At 35.8% G+C, this 15,776-nt stretch overlaps 1 pseudogene; it reads right to left on the reverse strand.

Annotated features, from left to right (window-relative positions):
• Positions 1-14,762: 14,762 nt before the first annotated feature.
• LOC148946413 (large ribosomal subunit protein uL1 pseudogene) lies at positions 14,763-15,420 on the reverse strand (annotated as a pseudogene).
• Positions 15,421-15,776: the final 356 nt, after the last annotated feature.

A 15,776-nucleotide genomic window follows, 5' to 3' on the forward strand; every position in this document is an offset into this window, starting at 1 on the left:
TCCCCTTGATAACTTATAGCCCCTCTCCCCAATATCTGCTCTTTTTAAGATGTGACTATTATTGTCAAAGCAATTTAACGCTGAAAATAAACTTTAGGGTAAAATAAGAGTAATTAAGTTGGACAGTTGGTCTGCTCGTTTTTAGGATAACAATAATAACATTAAAAATGAACCAAACAATTTTCAAAAACGAGTGACTGAATCTTAAAACTAATCAAATTTATCCAATAAATGAATGGAGTTACATATCATGAAGAGTGTTTGATGCCTCAAGTTGGAATACTCTGGCACCAGTACAATGTGATGCCTTTTGCCACAATATCTTCGAAATAAAAATTTTTGCTTTAGATAAGAAATCCTTAGATCATTATGTATTTTGTTCATAATATTTAGTTCATAAATAAACTCACTAAATATAACATTTGCAATCACCAACTGTTTTTTTTTATTTTACTCTAAAATGCTGTCAGGAATCGTCAGGTTTCACAGTAGGGCTATAACGCAAGGAGGGAAGGGGGATGAAAAACCACCCCCTCCCAAAAATAGAGTAGCTATTAGTTATTTCAAGTTTTTAACATCATTGTTTAGTTTAGTTTGAAGTTTTTTTTAATTTAACTTTAATAAGAATTAAATTATTATTAACATCATTATCTTATTACTAAATTTCAACTATCATCCATTTTTCTGTCAAGTATTCTGCTTCTGTTAGAATTTCAGATGCAGAAACATATAATTTCCCTACGTGTACTCTAGGCCCTGTAGAACACTGCATGGGAGCTATATAAATTTACCTTTAATAGTAATAAAAACAAAATTAAACTGTAAATTACTCCAAAAGCCGTGAACATTTTTTGGGAGGATATTTTTAAAAATTTTGGAAAAGGTAAGTGTTAACATTGCTCAGATGGATTTTCTTTTTAATGACAAATAATAGTAGTTTAATTATTTTTGGGGAATTTTATCATTACGTTGTTATTATCAGTTTCTTGAGCAAGTACTAGCCTTGAATAAATATGCCGTTCTCCATTCTTAAATTATTATACAGGTCTAAAAAAAAAGTAAGAGTGTAGTATAAAAATAGAAAACTTGACTGAATAGCTACTAATTTGCACTTCTACCACCCGCTGATAGACAAATGTCAGTAACATACAAATTTACAACGAGTTCTCAAAATTTAGGACGATTAAACCTAATCATACCCTATAAATTTGTCAAACCGAGACAGTGGAGGCCTAAGAGAACTATGAACTGGAAAGAGTTATGGATCCTCTTTGGTTAAGGCGTGACTTCATTACAGAGTTGGTTTATGACTGTGATATCAGAAAAAAATGCCTTATATTACACTACATTAATTTACAACATTAAAATAGAGAACATTAGCACAATCCCCACCTCCTACAAATTAACCTCGGAGAACTAACCCTTCAAACAGCAAGTGTTTTTTTTTATTTTGGCGGCTAAGAAAAAAACTCATTTTATTTAATAAAAGAAACTTGTTATATAATAAAAAAGTAAAGATTAAAACGATAAAGATAAAGATAGCATGACGACCTCCCCCAGCCCGGAAATGTTCCACCATCTTTTGCCTCTGATCAGAATAATTATAATTTTAGCAATACAAAAAAGCGTATCCAATTTTTTTTACTCCTTGTGTAAGGTCAGATCTTAATCCTTTAATTGCGAGTTATATTATATGGAATAAGTTGCCTGAATCAGCTCGAAGGCACCACTCATTCAGTTTGTTAAAAAAAAAATTGTTGAATTTTTATCTATTTATTTACTTATTTTTGTTATATATTTAATGTTATTTTAATGGAGTCTATTTAATCTACTTAATTAATTTAGTCTACGCAGTCTTTTCAGTTTTGTTTTCTATAGTTTTTATTTTATGTTTATATTTTTTTCTTTTCATGTTTGCTCTTCTCTCTGTGAGTAAGTCATAAATTTTTTTCTCTGAGTAAATGACTCATTTGTCTCCCCACTTCTTTACAGGTCAATGAGCTTTTGCGGAATAGTAAAATATAACATATGTATATAAAATGTACGTGTATTTCATGATGAATAAATCTTATCTTAAATAAGAAAGACAAACTGTAAACAAGAAAAATTTAACACAGATATTGCTGATGTTTCTGGCTCCCCTGAAGATGGTATGAGGCAGACACAGCCATTGGTGTCCATAGACTGAATTTTAGGGGGGGGGGGCTTACCTGGTCTAATCGGCACTTCCAGTGCTCTGTAATTGAAATTTCAAGACAAAATATCATAGGCAGCGCGATAGCACTGCCTAAGTAAAGATCGTTGTGGGCAAAATATATTGTTTATTTTTGACCAGAGCACTTCTTATAGAATGAAATGTCGTAGGAACTTCAAAGGAGCTCATGGAGGGCAACCAGCTCCCCCTTCCCCACGTCAATCACTTCCCCAAAAACACCAACCAAAATTTTGTGATAGCCATTTTGTTCAGTGTAGTTATAAATGCCCAGAAATTATGACTTTGAGAATGACAACCTCCCCCCCCTCCAACCCTCAGAGCAAGGGTTGTAGGTTATGTTCTGTGGGGATATAAGGTTTTTTATAGAAAGGGTGGACGTATAAACCTCAGAGTGGGCTCATTTGATTGGTAATCGGAAGTTCTACTGGCCTTTTAACAGTCAAAAGTAATTTGAGGTCATCCCCCCCCCCACACACACCAATCATATCCCCAGCTATATTCAATCATAATTTTTGAGATAGCCATTTTGTTTAGTGTAGTTGAAAGGTCCAGAAATTATGCCTTTGAGGATTACTCCCCCCCCAATATAGCCCTCAGATCAAGGGTTGTAAGTTATGCCCTGGGGGCATATATAGTTTTTATAGAAATGGTGGCCGTATAAACTTCAAAGATGGCTCATTGGATTGGTAATAAGAAGTTATAGTGCTCTTAAAAAAATAGCGACGAAAACCACACTGCCTTTCCATAACTAACAACAAAAGCACGAAGAACAATAGGGAACTCTTTTCGCAAGACAACGTGCTTTTGTTGTTCGTTATAGTGCTCTTTTTAAGATGCAAAGTGATCATAAGGCAAATAGCCCCCCCCCCCACACACACGTCGTATTTTCCAGAAACGCACTGATACAAACTTTAAGATGGCCATTTGTTGTCGTAGAATCTTCGAAAAGGGCTCAGTCGGTTGGTAATTGAAAGTGCTATTGCCGTCTTTAATGGTCAAAAATGATTGAAGGGCAACTCCCCCCCCTCATACCCATCATTTCCCCAAACACTTCCAATATAAATTTCGAGATAGTTATTTTGTTTGACGTAGTTTAAAAGTCCAGAAATTATGTCTTTGAGGATGAGAGCCCCCTCACAGTCCTCAGGGCATGGGTTGTAAGGTATGTCCCGAGAGAATTGAAGGTTTTTATGGAAACAGTGGTCGTATAAACTTCGGAGGGGGCTCATTGGATTGGAAATTGGAAGTAGAAGGGCCATTTTTGAGAGTCAAATTTATCAGAGGGTAGCTACACCTCCCCTCCCCCACATCATATTTTCACCCAATGCATCCAATCGAAATTTTAAGATAGCCAGTTGTTCCAAAATAGTCCAAAGACCTCATAACACGGCCTTTGGGATTGACATAACCCCCCAAAGTGTCGGGATGAGGATTTTAAGTTATACTCCAGGGGATGTAAGGTTTTTATAAAGAGGGGGTCTTGTGAACTTTAGTAGCGGCTCATTTGATTGGAAATGTATAGCTCTAATTCTAATTTGAGAATAAAACGTGATGAGAGGGAATAGTCCCCCATCTCCCTGATATCCTCTTTTCCCCAAACACACTCGATCGAAATTATGAGATAGCCATTTTGTAGACAATAGTCCAAAGAGAATATAACAATGTATTCAGTAATCAAATATAAGAAATATTTAGGTGGACGTTGAACTAAATCAAAACAAACTATGAGCATGTGAACTTACAAAAAGGTGACAAAGCAATATCTCGAGAAAAATTTATATTATTAAGTTAGATCTTTATGAGTAAGTTGTGGGGGATTTTGAACTAGCCAGAAGGCACTATCTGTGTACTTTTAGTACTACAAATATAGTTACTGTAACTAATGAAGCTTAGAGTTTTAAGGTGAAGCTTCTAGGAAATGTTTCTTGGGCGTTCCAATTAAAGGAAAAAACTGTATACATGCAGGTTTTTAAAATAGGCATATAAGCATTATTATAGGCAGCACCACTCTATAATAGCTGGAAATATCATTAGAACAATTAAAGAAGCTAATTCAATTGAAAATTAAAAGTTCTTGGTTCCTTTCTATGAGTAAAAAAAGATTGGAGGGTAATCAGTCTCTCAAGCCGATTTAGTTCCCGAACCAATCTAGTCAAAATTTTGAGACAGCTATTTTGTTCAGTATTGTGGAACTGTCCAGCAACTATATCCTTAGCGAAATTGGGCATGTCAGACACCCATAATTATGCCAAACTATGGATTTTTATGAAAAAACCGAAAAGATATAAAATATTTTTTTTTTCGTGAAGATGACTTTGTCAATAAAAAACGAACAGAAATTCATCTAATTTTTTTCAAAAAACAAGCTTCTCAAAGTAAAGTGAAGAGCTCCATTAAGCCAAAAATTGGCAGAAATGAAGTCAAGTAATCATCCAAGCGAAAAACTGCCACAAATCACTATCAATAAATAAATGAAACTCAAAATGAACAGAAATTAGAATAATTAGCCGAGTCAAACACGATACGAGCAAAAATTAACAAGTAGGGCTGATAACCCCCATGCCTTCTCAAGACCAGAACATAATTGGCAATTTACTTAAAACAACATATGTCTAAAAGTTTTCACTTTTTTTTACTGAAAAAAGTAACAAACTTTTTTTGCTCACTTTTTTTTACCCATTTTCTATTTTAAAATAAATATCAGTATAGGTAAATTAAACTGACAATCCACGGTATTTTTTTTTCAGTAAAGCATAAGTTATGTTCTGGTCTTGAGAAGGAATGGGGGTTGTCAGCCCTAGTAATCTTAATTTTTGCGTGTTTTGAGTTTGAGTCGGCTATTTATTATAATTTCTGTTCGTTTTGAGTTTCATTTAATTGTGGATAGTGACTTTTAGAAGTTTTACACTTAGAAGATTATTTGACTTTAATTCTGCCCATTTTTGGCTTAAAAGAGCACTTTACTTTTCTTTTAAAACTTATTCTGTGGAAAGTTTTTTAAATTAATACAAATATTTGACACCTTCATTCATCTAGGGGAGGGGGGCTGGTGCCCCCTTGCCCCCCCCCTCCCCCCTTATGGGCGCCCATGGACACAGATGGGCATTTTTCTCCTCCAATATATTCAGAGCTTTAGTGATTACTCTTTACTCTGAAGCCCCTTCTCTCTTGAAATAGTTTCTTGTGACCTCTTACTGCCCTATTTCAAGAAGTCCTGTTTTTTGGTTGGCTCTGGATGTATTAAAAAACGCAATTTTTGGCAGCAAATCATTTCACATTCTTATGACGTAGATAATTTCGGAGATCACACTGCCTTTCCATGACGATAAAATAAAAATTCAAAGTAGGGATAAAATTCTTTTCAATAGACAGTGTATAATAAATTTCACAAAAAATACCAGATATTTCGGTTACATATACAGTGACCGTTATCAGTAGTAATACTTTTACTATTGGTGACGGTCACTGTATATGTAACCGAAATATCTGGTATTTTTTGTAAAATTTATTATACACTGTCTATTAAAGAGGATTTTATCCCCATTTTGAACTTTTATTTTATTTTACATTCTTCATTGCATCCGCCATTCTTAATAATACTGTCATCTATGTAAGTGGAGCTAACTACTTGGTCAGTTTTATGGGACTGGGAGTCAGAAATAAGTTCAGTTTTACATCATTATTAAATTCAAGTTACTACGGCCTTAGAGCTTTTGTCACTTTTGACCATTGGGAAACTTTAAATATTTAGCTGATTCAAAGCTAAGTCGAAAATAGCGAGTCAAATGTTGTTTGCAAAGCTAAGTCAGGTGGTAAGGCAAAGCTAAGTCAGGTAAGGCAGAGACAAATATTACGCCTGTTTTCCAAGGTCACGGGTGGATGCATCTTGGTTTTCTTTCATTTTTTTTTCGTCTACAGTAAGCTACTCTTGGCTCTGTCTACAAGTCAATATAAATTCGACTGGGAAAGACAAGTCTGGGGTTTTCAAAATTTGCAGACGGAAAAACATTTTCTGATATTTTTCAAGCTCTATTTTGCCGAACATCTTTTTGAACAATGGATTCTCTTTGTTTCACAAACTTAACGTTTTAAATCAAAACGAATGAAAGTTTCAAACTGATCAGGGATAATGTATTTGTTATCCCGTTGCCACTTAGCACCATTCCTCTCCCTACAAAATTTACGGTCTCTTTTGTACAGAAAATAATTTTTGAATGTTCAAACGAATCGAAAAAAAAAGTTTTCGGTTCCCCTTTATTTCTTTCCCAATAGTGTCCCCTTGGTCAAGGATCTTTCTGTTAAGTTTCAACCCTATCGGAAAGAAAAGAGCTTATTGACCCTATTTTGGCCGAGGATTTTTGGGTTAACAAATATTTTTATGTATTTATGTCTTTTTTCCCGAAAAAGGATCCATTTTTTCGGGAAAATTAATATCTTTGGATATTCTCGTAAGAAAAAGCAATCTAGATATTTCAGAAGTCTGAGAAAATTCGTTATGGGCCAAAATTTTGGTTTTTAATAAATGACGTCATATACTATGTTAGTAAATCATATAAGCATTTCTTATGACATTATATATTACATCATATAAGAATTTTCTTATATGATGTTAAGGATAGCATAAATAAGATTGTTGAGTTTCCAACGCATCAGTTATTTATACTATCTTTATAAGTGAGCAATCTAGATAGGTCAGAAGTCGGCGAAATTCGTTAAGAGCCTTAATTTTGTAAAAAATATTTATGTGAGTGACGTCATTTCTATATATGTCGGCATTGCAATGACATCAGACTTATGTGGACAAAGATTTTTATGTAAGGAGATGTTTATATTAAATTGCTTAAAGAGCAAAACAACTGACAGTTACAAAAATATTTGCATATATTTTGACAAGGGCTTACAACAATTCAAAAACCTTAAAAAAGATAACCAAAAGTTGAAGCTTAGCAGGAATCGTTTTAAAAAATCGGACTTGCTGTAATAATCAAATATATTTGAATAGACTGCAGTATGAAAAGACATTAGATTGTGTAAAGATCAAAAACTGGTAATTGCAAAATTATTTGTATAGATTTTAACAAGGGATTACAACAATCCAGAAACCTTAAAATAGAAAACCAAAAGTTTGAAGCTTAGTTTAAATCGTTGTTAGAAAAAGATCATTACCAATTTTCTTATAAGTATAAGCAATGTCTTTTTAATACATGAAAAACAGTTGTAAATTTTTTCAAGGTCAGTTCACAATCGCTAAAGTTATTACGTAAACTACAAAGATATTTACGGTGCCCGAGCACCGTATTTTTAATGTTCTACTTCAGACTAGAAAAATACCTGAAAAATTTTAAAATTAGTTTTTATTTATTAGGTAAAATCAATTCGCTGCGTGATTAAGCTTCGAGGTTTTAACGCAACCGGTTATATAATGCTAGTAGGAAGACCCAAATAGCAAAACTTTGCAATTATTGAAAATGGTGATTCTCTCTTTTGACAAAAGATTACAACAAATCAAAAACCATAAAAGAAAATCGAAAGTTTCAAGCTTAGTACATATTGTTGTTCGAAATCAGACTAGCTTCAATAATCAAAAATCTTTGACAAGACAACAGTATGAAAAAAATTGAATTGCGTAAAGAAAAAAAACTGGTAATTGCAAAAATACTTGTATATATTTTAACAAGAAATTCCTACATATCAAAAACCTAAAAAAGAAAACCTTTTGAATGCAGCCAGCTATAAAATATCAGTAGGAACCCCCCCCCCAAAAAAAAATTGGAATTATTACAAATAAGGATTTTCTATTTTGACAAGGGATTACAACAATTCAAAAACCTTAAAAAAGAAAACCAAAAGTTTGGAGCTTAGTACAGATCGTTGTTAGAAATCAGATTAGCTTCAATGACCAAATATCTTTGAACAGAATAAGTATGAAAAGACATTAAATTACGTAACGAGCAAAAAACTGGTAATTACAAACCAATTTCTATATATTTTAACAAGGGATTACAAAAGTTTAAATACCTTAATAAAGAAAACCAAAATTTTGAAGCTTAGTAGATATTGTTGTTGGAAATCGGACTTGCTTGTATAATGAAATGTATTTGAAAAGACTGCAGTATGAAAAGACAGCAAATTATCAGCGGTTATAACAAAAGCGACAGTAAGAATCCATATATAGAAGCTTGCCGCGTGCCAAGTGCCGGGGCCGGAGGGATGGTAATTGCAAAACATATTTCTATATCCGGGTTGCAGCGGTAGCTAGCAACCTAGTAAGAGACAATAATAGATTATAACTCCTAAAAATAGAATCGGATTAGCTTCAATAATCAAATATCTTGGAACAGACTCATTATAAAAAGACATTAAAATGCGTAACGAGCTAAAAACAGGTAATTGCAAAAATTTGTGTATATATTTTAACAAGGGATTACAACAATTCAAAAACCTTAAAAAAGAAAATCAAAAATTGAAGCTTAGTAGAAATCGTTGTTAGAAATACAACTTGCTTTAATAATCAAATATATTTGGAAGAATACATTATGAAAAGAGACTAAAATGTGTAAAGAGCAGCAAATCAATTTGTATACATTTTAACAATGGATTATAAAAGTTTAAAAACCTTAATAAAGAAAACCAAAATTTTGAAGCTTAGTATTGGAGGTGTAAGGTACGGAAGTACCAAGTTGTTGGTGCAAAAATGGCACAAAAAGGTTGCTATGCCACTTACTCGAGAGGGATAACCCCTTGTCGGCCCAAAGGTTAGTGGGATTCCCGCGCTTACTCTAACGGTTCCATGTCTACTAGCGTGATCGAATGGTCCCAGGGGCCACTTTTAAGGCCAAGGGTTACCGGTAATATTTCTAACTATCTCTTTAGACTCGACCTAGGCTGAAAAGTCAGAGATTATATAGTATAAAAAATCTTACTGTAATCAAGACACGGTACAAAAAGTAATTGACAAAAAAAGAACAAATTTTCCCCAGCCCGCTCAGGCAGCCGCGTGTCTGCAACAGGGTGGTGGGGTGGTAATGAGTTTTTTTTAGCCCATCCGAGGGCCTACTAAATTACTGGTCAAACATCCCCAACTGCGCACTTAAGCTCGTGGTCTGTGTAACCAACTACGCAATTAGGAGGACAGAAAATGGCTCCACCAAAATTAAAGGAAGATTAATAATTATTTCTAGGGGAATGAACATAATTAAGGGTCCAAAAGAAAATAATTTGGGAAGGACATTTATCCGAACAAACTGGGACCAAGGGTTCCAACACCTCCCTCCTAAGATAAATGACCGCTACTCTGGTGGATTGGCTGGAAACTCAGACTTAAAATAAATTACATTAAACTCAAAATCATCAAACTTGTATCTTCTCTTCTTTCTTCCACCAATGCCTGTACTTCCACCGCTTGGCTCAGGATTCGTCGTCATCCCCACGTCTCTACCGTAGAACCACCATGGTCTAGATCGTATAGAATCTGCATTAGATTTTGAAAGTTCAAGTCTCCAAGATTCGTAGAAATTCATTTTGCGCAATACAATCAAAAGCAAAAATTTTCTCGCTCTCACGAATTTACATTTGAGAGGAGCAAAGAATCAGATCTTGGCACTTTCGATGATGCCAGCCATCATGAAAAATTTTGGCTTCTCTAGCCTCTTAATTTCTATCTGTGGAAACAACCCCACATCTCAATAAAAAAGTAAATTGCCCCTTGGCATAATTTCAAATAATCTAAGGCCGAAAATGCAAAGGCCTTTGAAAACGATAAGGGTACTGGGAATGAAGTAAAATCTTGAGCGAACCATAAATCGCCTTGTTTCTGGGTTCCCTCCCCTATAATAATCGAATGAATAATGCTCGGCGATGAGGGAAGAAGATGAAATTGAAGACTGGAAAGACAAGGCTTCAGTAAAGGGATCACAACTTGTCCGCCAGTTGTGCATTGAGGAAAAGGGCTATCTTTCACATCTTGCCGCAGGGGATTTTTCCCAAGGGATTCCTCCCCCTCATAAAGGAACAAACCCTCTTTTGTGTTGATCAGACCAATATCAGATTCCTTCCCAAATTTCTTTGATCCAACCCAGCCTTCAGTACCTTTCAATCTTTCCGTAACCCATTGTTGACAAGTCAATTCTATGTCAGGATTATCTGTAGTTTCTCTTAGTTTGTCATGGGTCTTCTCCTCCCTCCTAAATTTTTCCGTCTTATTGTAATTTCGTAATTTTCCCAGTGGATCTTGGACCTCATTGTCCCCCCTATTATTTATGTTATCAAGGCACAGCCCATCCAAATTTTTTTATTTTTCGCCACTGCAGGCTGAATCTCCAAAGTTTGTCTCTTTTTTACATTTATTTGTTCTTTTTCACTTTTCTCAATTTTTTCCATCGCGCAAAATAGATCATTATTAAATTTGAATTGGACTCTAGTGTCAACCATCTTTGACTGCTTTTCTTCATTGTAGCTCTATTTAATATTTCTTCTCTTTCTCTTAGATTTCTTTAGTTTAATAGTAGCATTAAATAAATCGTCATGAAATCTCAATTGGACTCTAGTGTCCATCTTCGACTGCCTTTCTTTATTGTAGTTCCGCTTAATATATTTTTTCTCTCTTTTAGACTTCTTTATTCTTACCGCAGCAACAAATATTTCGTCATCAAATGGGAAGTGAATTCCGACATTTGGTTTTTCATATTCTACTAAAATTTCTTGAATTTTTCCGAGGAAAATTGCGTACAATAAATTTCGTCTCCTTATTCTCTGGTACAATCAGCGCTTCATTTTGGCCTGTACTTGTTAGCGTCTCATATTCATTAAAAGTGTTTTCAAGTTATCCATTTTCTGGAAATTTTCCCGAAAAATCATTCTCGCGCGTCTTATTTTCAATCTTTTGTGGTCTTTTTACTTCCACATCCCATTTTTGTGGATTATCAACTTTTTGAACAAGCGTATCAAGTATTTCGTTTTTCCGACTGGGTGGCACAGCCCCCCAATTTGTTTTATGGGTCGGTCCACCTTCCTGCCTTGTCAATGAAGTAGCATGATTTTCTGTTTTAGCATTTAATGTGCAATAAATGTCTGATAATCTCTCACTCATTGACATTCCCTTACGGGCTTCAATTTTTTCCATACGAGCCTGATGATATATTTCATTGGCTTGTCTATCTTTTTCAATTTGATCTATCTCATCCTGTAATTTTTCATATACTCTAGGTGTTTTCTTTCGGCTATCCCCTCTCTCTCTCTCCATGAAACTTATTATACGTTGTGTCATATCTATTTGAGTACTTTTTCGCGAGCCCCTGCTGGATCTCGATTTAACACTGCTCCTTCTATTCGGACTACTTTGATTTCGTCTGTCATTATTTTTTCTTAATTCATTTTCTGAATCTGTTCGTTCTATATCCGTATTATCCTTATAGCCTTTCCGTCCTCTTTTCTGTTCTTTCTAATTTCATCTTTCTCAGCCTGTATTTTTTTTATATTCTCGGTGCTCTCTCTCAAAGGCCTCCATATTAGCCTTTCTTTGTATTTTCCTACTTTTTCTATGGGCTTAACTCGCCCTTCTCGGTCTTGAGTTAATCTTGTTTTTGTCCGACATTATTTCAAAATTCCATGTGTCATTATTTCTTCTTAATTCATTTTCTGAATTCATTTGTTCCATATCTGTACTATCTCTAACCCGCAACTCCCCTTCATTTGGCACAGCCTCTGAGGGACGAGTTCGTCTTGTTTTTTCACATATTATTTCTTCCTTCTTTATTTCGTTCCCCCTCATTTTACCGCGTATACTTTTTTCCGATTATATTATCTCTTATTCAATTAGTCAATCCTGGCAAGTTCAACAATTTTTCAAATAACCGGAATGTCTAGACTTCATTAGGGAATAACGACTTCTTTCACAACAAGCAGTTTTACGCGAGTAAAATATATCTCCGAAAAACGAATTAACAGGGGTTGGACGAGAAAATAAACTGAAAAACCACGCGAATATTCCAATAGTGAATTAGCTGGACTAAACTCAAACAGGGGAACTACCCTGTACAACAAATCACGTATCCTCCCTGGATACTCGTATTAAAAATATAATCTCCTCCTGGGCAGATTACTCAATAGGACAGGTGCCTCCCACCTTCCTTGTCCAATGTGGGCACAAACTGACAAATTCTCCTAATTTGCCGTCCTCAATACTCTTATAACCTTCGTCACTGAAGATTATATATAAGTCCGCCAATTCACTAAAATAATAACCCAACTTTCAACGGTTTCTTATCTGTCCTTAAACCCTGTAATACTTTTAAATACGGAGATTCCTCCACTGTAAACTCAACTCATTAATTTCACGTTATTCTTTTTTATATTTGTCTAACAAGGCACACAACCCATTATAGACCTTCATAATTTTATTAATTGATTGCGTATTTTTATCTTTTTATATGTTACCACAATAGGCTACTTTCTAGGCCAAATTAACCCGTGTCTTCGAAAACACAAAATTCTTTTGCTATCAGTTCTGTTGATTGCTCCTTTTCTAGCTGCCACCACTTATTGGAGGTGTAAGGTACGGGGGTCACCACTTGTTGGTGCAAAAATGGCGCAAAAAGGTTGCTATGCCACTTACTCGAGTGGGAGAACCCCTTGTCGGCCCAAAGGTTAGTGGGATTCCCGCGCTTACTCCAACGGTTCCGTGTCTACTAGCGTGATCGAATGGTCCCAGGGGCCACTTTTAAGGCCAAGAGTTACCGGTAATATTTCTAACTATGTCTTTAGACTCGACCTAGGCTGAAAAGTCAAAGATTATATAGTATAAAAAATCTTACTGCAATCAAGACACGCTACAAAAAGGAACTGACTAAAAAAGAACAAATTTTCCCCAGCCCGCTCAGGCAGCCGCGTGTCTGCAACGAGGTGGTGGGGTGGTAATGAATTTTCCCAGCCAATCCGAGGGCTTACTAAGTTACTGGTCAAACATCCCCAACTGCGCACTTAACCTCATGGTCTATGTAACCAACTACGCAATTAGGAGGACAGAAAGTGGCGCCACCAAAATAAAAGGAAAATTAATAATTATTACTAGGGGAAGGAAAATAATTAGGGGCCAAAAGAAAAGAATCTGGAAAGGACATTTATCTGAACAAACTGGGACAAAGGGTTCCAACACTTAGTAGATATCGTTGTTGGAAATCGGACTTGCTTTTATAATCAAATGTCTGTGAAAAGACTGCAGCATGAAAAGAAAGCAAATTGTCAGGGGTTAGAAGACAAGCGACAGTAAGAACCCATATATAGAAGCTTGCCGCGTGTCAAGTGCCGGGGCCCGATGGATGGTAATTGCAAAAATATTTGTATATCCTGAATGCAATTTCAAAAAGGGATTACTTGATCGGAAATTGAAAGGGCTAGTGCCCTTTTTAATAGTCGAAAGTGATTTGAGAGCAACTAACTCCCCTCTGACGCCCAGCCTTTCTCCAAACCCCTCGATCAAACTTTTGAGATGGCCATTTTGTTCAACCTAGTTTAAAATTCTGGAAATTAGGAGTTTAAGGATGAAAACCCTCAGGGTAAAGGTTGTAAGCTAAGCCCTGGGGGCATATAAGGTTTTTATAGAAAGTTTTGTCATAGAAACTTCAAAAAGGGCTCATTCGATTGGAAATAGAAAGGGCTAGTCCTTTTTTTTAATAGTCGAAAGTGATTGGAGGGCAACTGACCTCCCTCTCACGCCCACCATTTCTCAAACACATCCGATCAAAATTTTAAGATAGCCATTTTGTTCAATGTAATTGAAAGTTCTGGCAATTACGTCTTTGAGGATGACAAACCCTCAACACTCTCCACAGGTCATATAAGGTTTTATAGTAAGCGTTGTCGTAGAAACTTCAAAAAGGCCTCACTCAATTTGGAATTTGTGAGGGTTAGTGCCCTTAATAATAGTCAAAAGCGATCATAGGGCAAATTCTCCCCCCACCCCTCCACGCCCATTATTTCCCCAAACACTTCAACAATCAACATTTTGATATAGCCTTTTGTTGAACATAGTTGAAGGGTTTGGAAATTATGTCTTTGAGTGTAACTATTCCTCCCCCCCCCCGACAGCCCTCAGGGCTAAGGTTTTAAGTTGTGTCCTGGGGGCTCATAAGGTTTTTATAGAAAATATTGTCGTAAAAACTTCAAAAAAGACTCATTTGATTGGAAATTGAAAGAGCTAGTGCCCTTTGTAATAGTAGAAAGTGACAGGAGATCAACTAACCCCCCTCTTACGCCCACCATTTCCCTAAACACATCCAATCAAAATTTTTAGATAGCTATTTTTTCCAACGTAGTTGAATGTTCTGGAAATTAGGTCTTTGAGGATGAAAGTCCTCCCCCCTCCACAGATTTCAGGGTAAGGGTTGTAAGTTACACCCTGGGGGCATATAAGGTTTTTATAGAAAGCTCTGTTGTAAAATCTTCAAAAGGGGCTCATTTGATTGGAAATTGAAAGGGCTAGAGCCCTTTTTAATTTTTGATTTTTTTTTCATGTCCCAATAAAATTTAATGAGAGATAAATATTGCAAAATTAATACAATCTTTGGGGTGGTCCCATTGTTGACTTAAGGTTGATGGACCTGACGTTTTGCCAGTGCTTCTTCAATAGTGACACCAGAAAGTTAATGGCAAGATGGGTATTCTGAGCCAGTTCATCAGCACTCATGGTTACATTGCTAATGGCAACGCACAGGCACAGCACTTTCTTCATCTGGAATTTGATGGTAGCTTTAACTTCACCAATTTTCTGCATCATATTCTCGCTGTGTTGTAGAAGCCCAGGGAATTTACCTGCCTTGTTCGAACCGGGGCCCAACAAACGGGGAATCTGTTTGATAAGCGATTCACTAGCCAAGAAAGCATCATATTTTTTAGCAAGATTTTTGATGAGCTTTTTGTTCTTGTTAAATTTTTTTCAAATCCTGAGCACTCATGAATGGAATATTGTTAGCCTTAGCCTCATCATAATGCTGCTGGTCGCCTAAAATACAGATCTGCAGCTTTGGCTGGGGTATGTTCTTGAGCTTGACTGTGCCAGAAAAACGCTTATCCTTTTGGGGGTCAAAGTTTTTCAATCCAATTTGAAGTTCAACTGTTTCAGTGAATTTCCTCTTCTTCTCCTGAGAATTCCTGCCTCATAAAGGGTGTCACGAGATACTTTTGAGCTCATCTTTCCTGAAAAGTCTAACTTCGGAGGTAATCTTTTCTTCTCAATTTTAATAATCAAGCCCTTTTTAATAGTCGAAAGTGATTGAAGGGCAACTAGGCCCCCTCTCACGCCCACCATATCCCCAAAAACATCCAATCAAAATTTTTAGATAACCATTTGTTCAACGTAGTTGAAAGGTCTGGAAATTATGTCTTTGAGGATGACAAACCCCCCACAGACCCTAGGGCAAAGGTTGTAAGTTATGCCCTGGGGGCATATAAGGTTCTTATAGAAAGCGTTGTCATAGAAACTACTAAAAGGGCTAATTCAATTGGGAATTGCGAGGGTTAGTGCCCTTATTAATAGTCAAAAGTGATTAGAGGACGAATGCCCCCC

The sequence above is a fragment of the Artemia sp. Qi Xiang Cuo genome, chromosome 12 (assembly GCF_049724085.1).
Source record: "Artemia sp. Qi Xiang Cuo chromosome 12, ASM4972408v1, whole genome shotgun sequence".
Taxonomy (NCBI): domain Eukaryota; kingdom Metazoa; phylum Arthropoda; class Branchiopoda; order Anostraca; family Artemiidae; genus Artemia; species Artemia sp. Qi Xiang Cuo.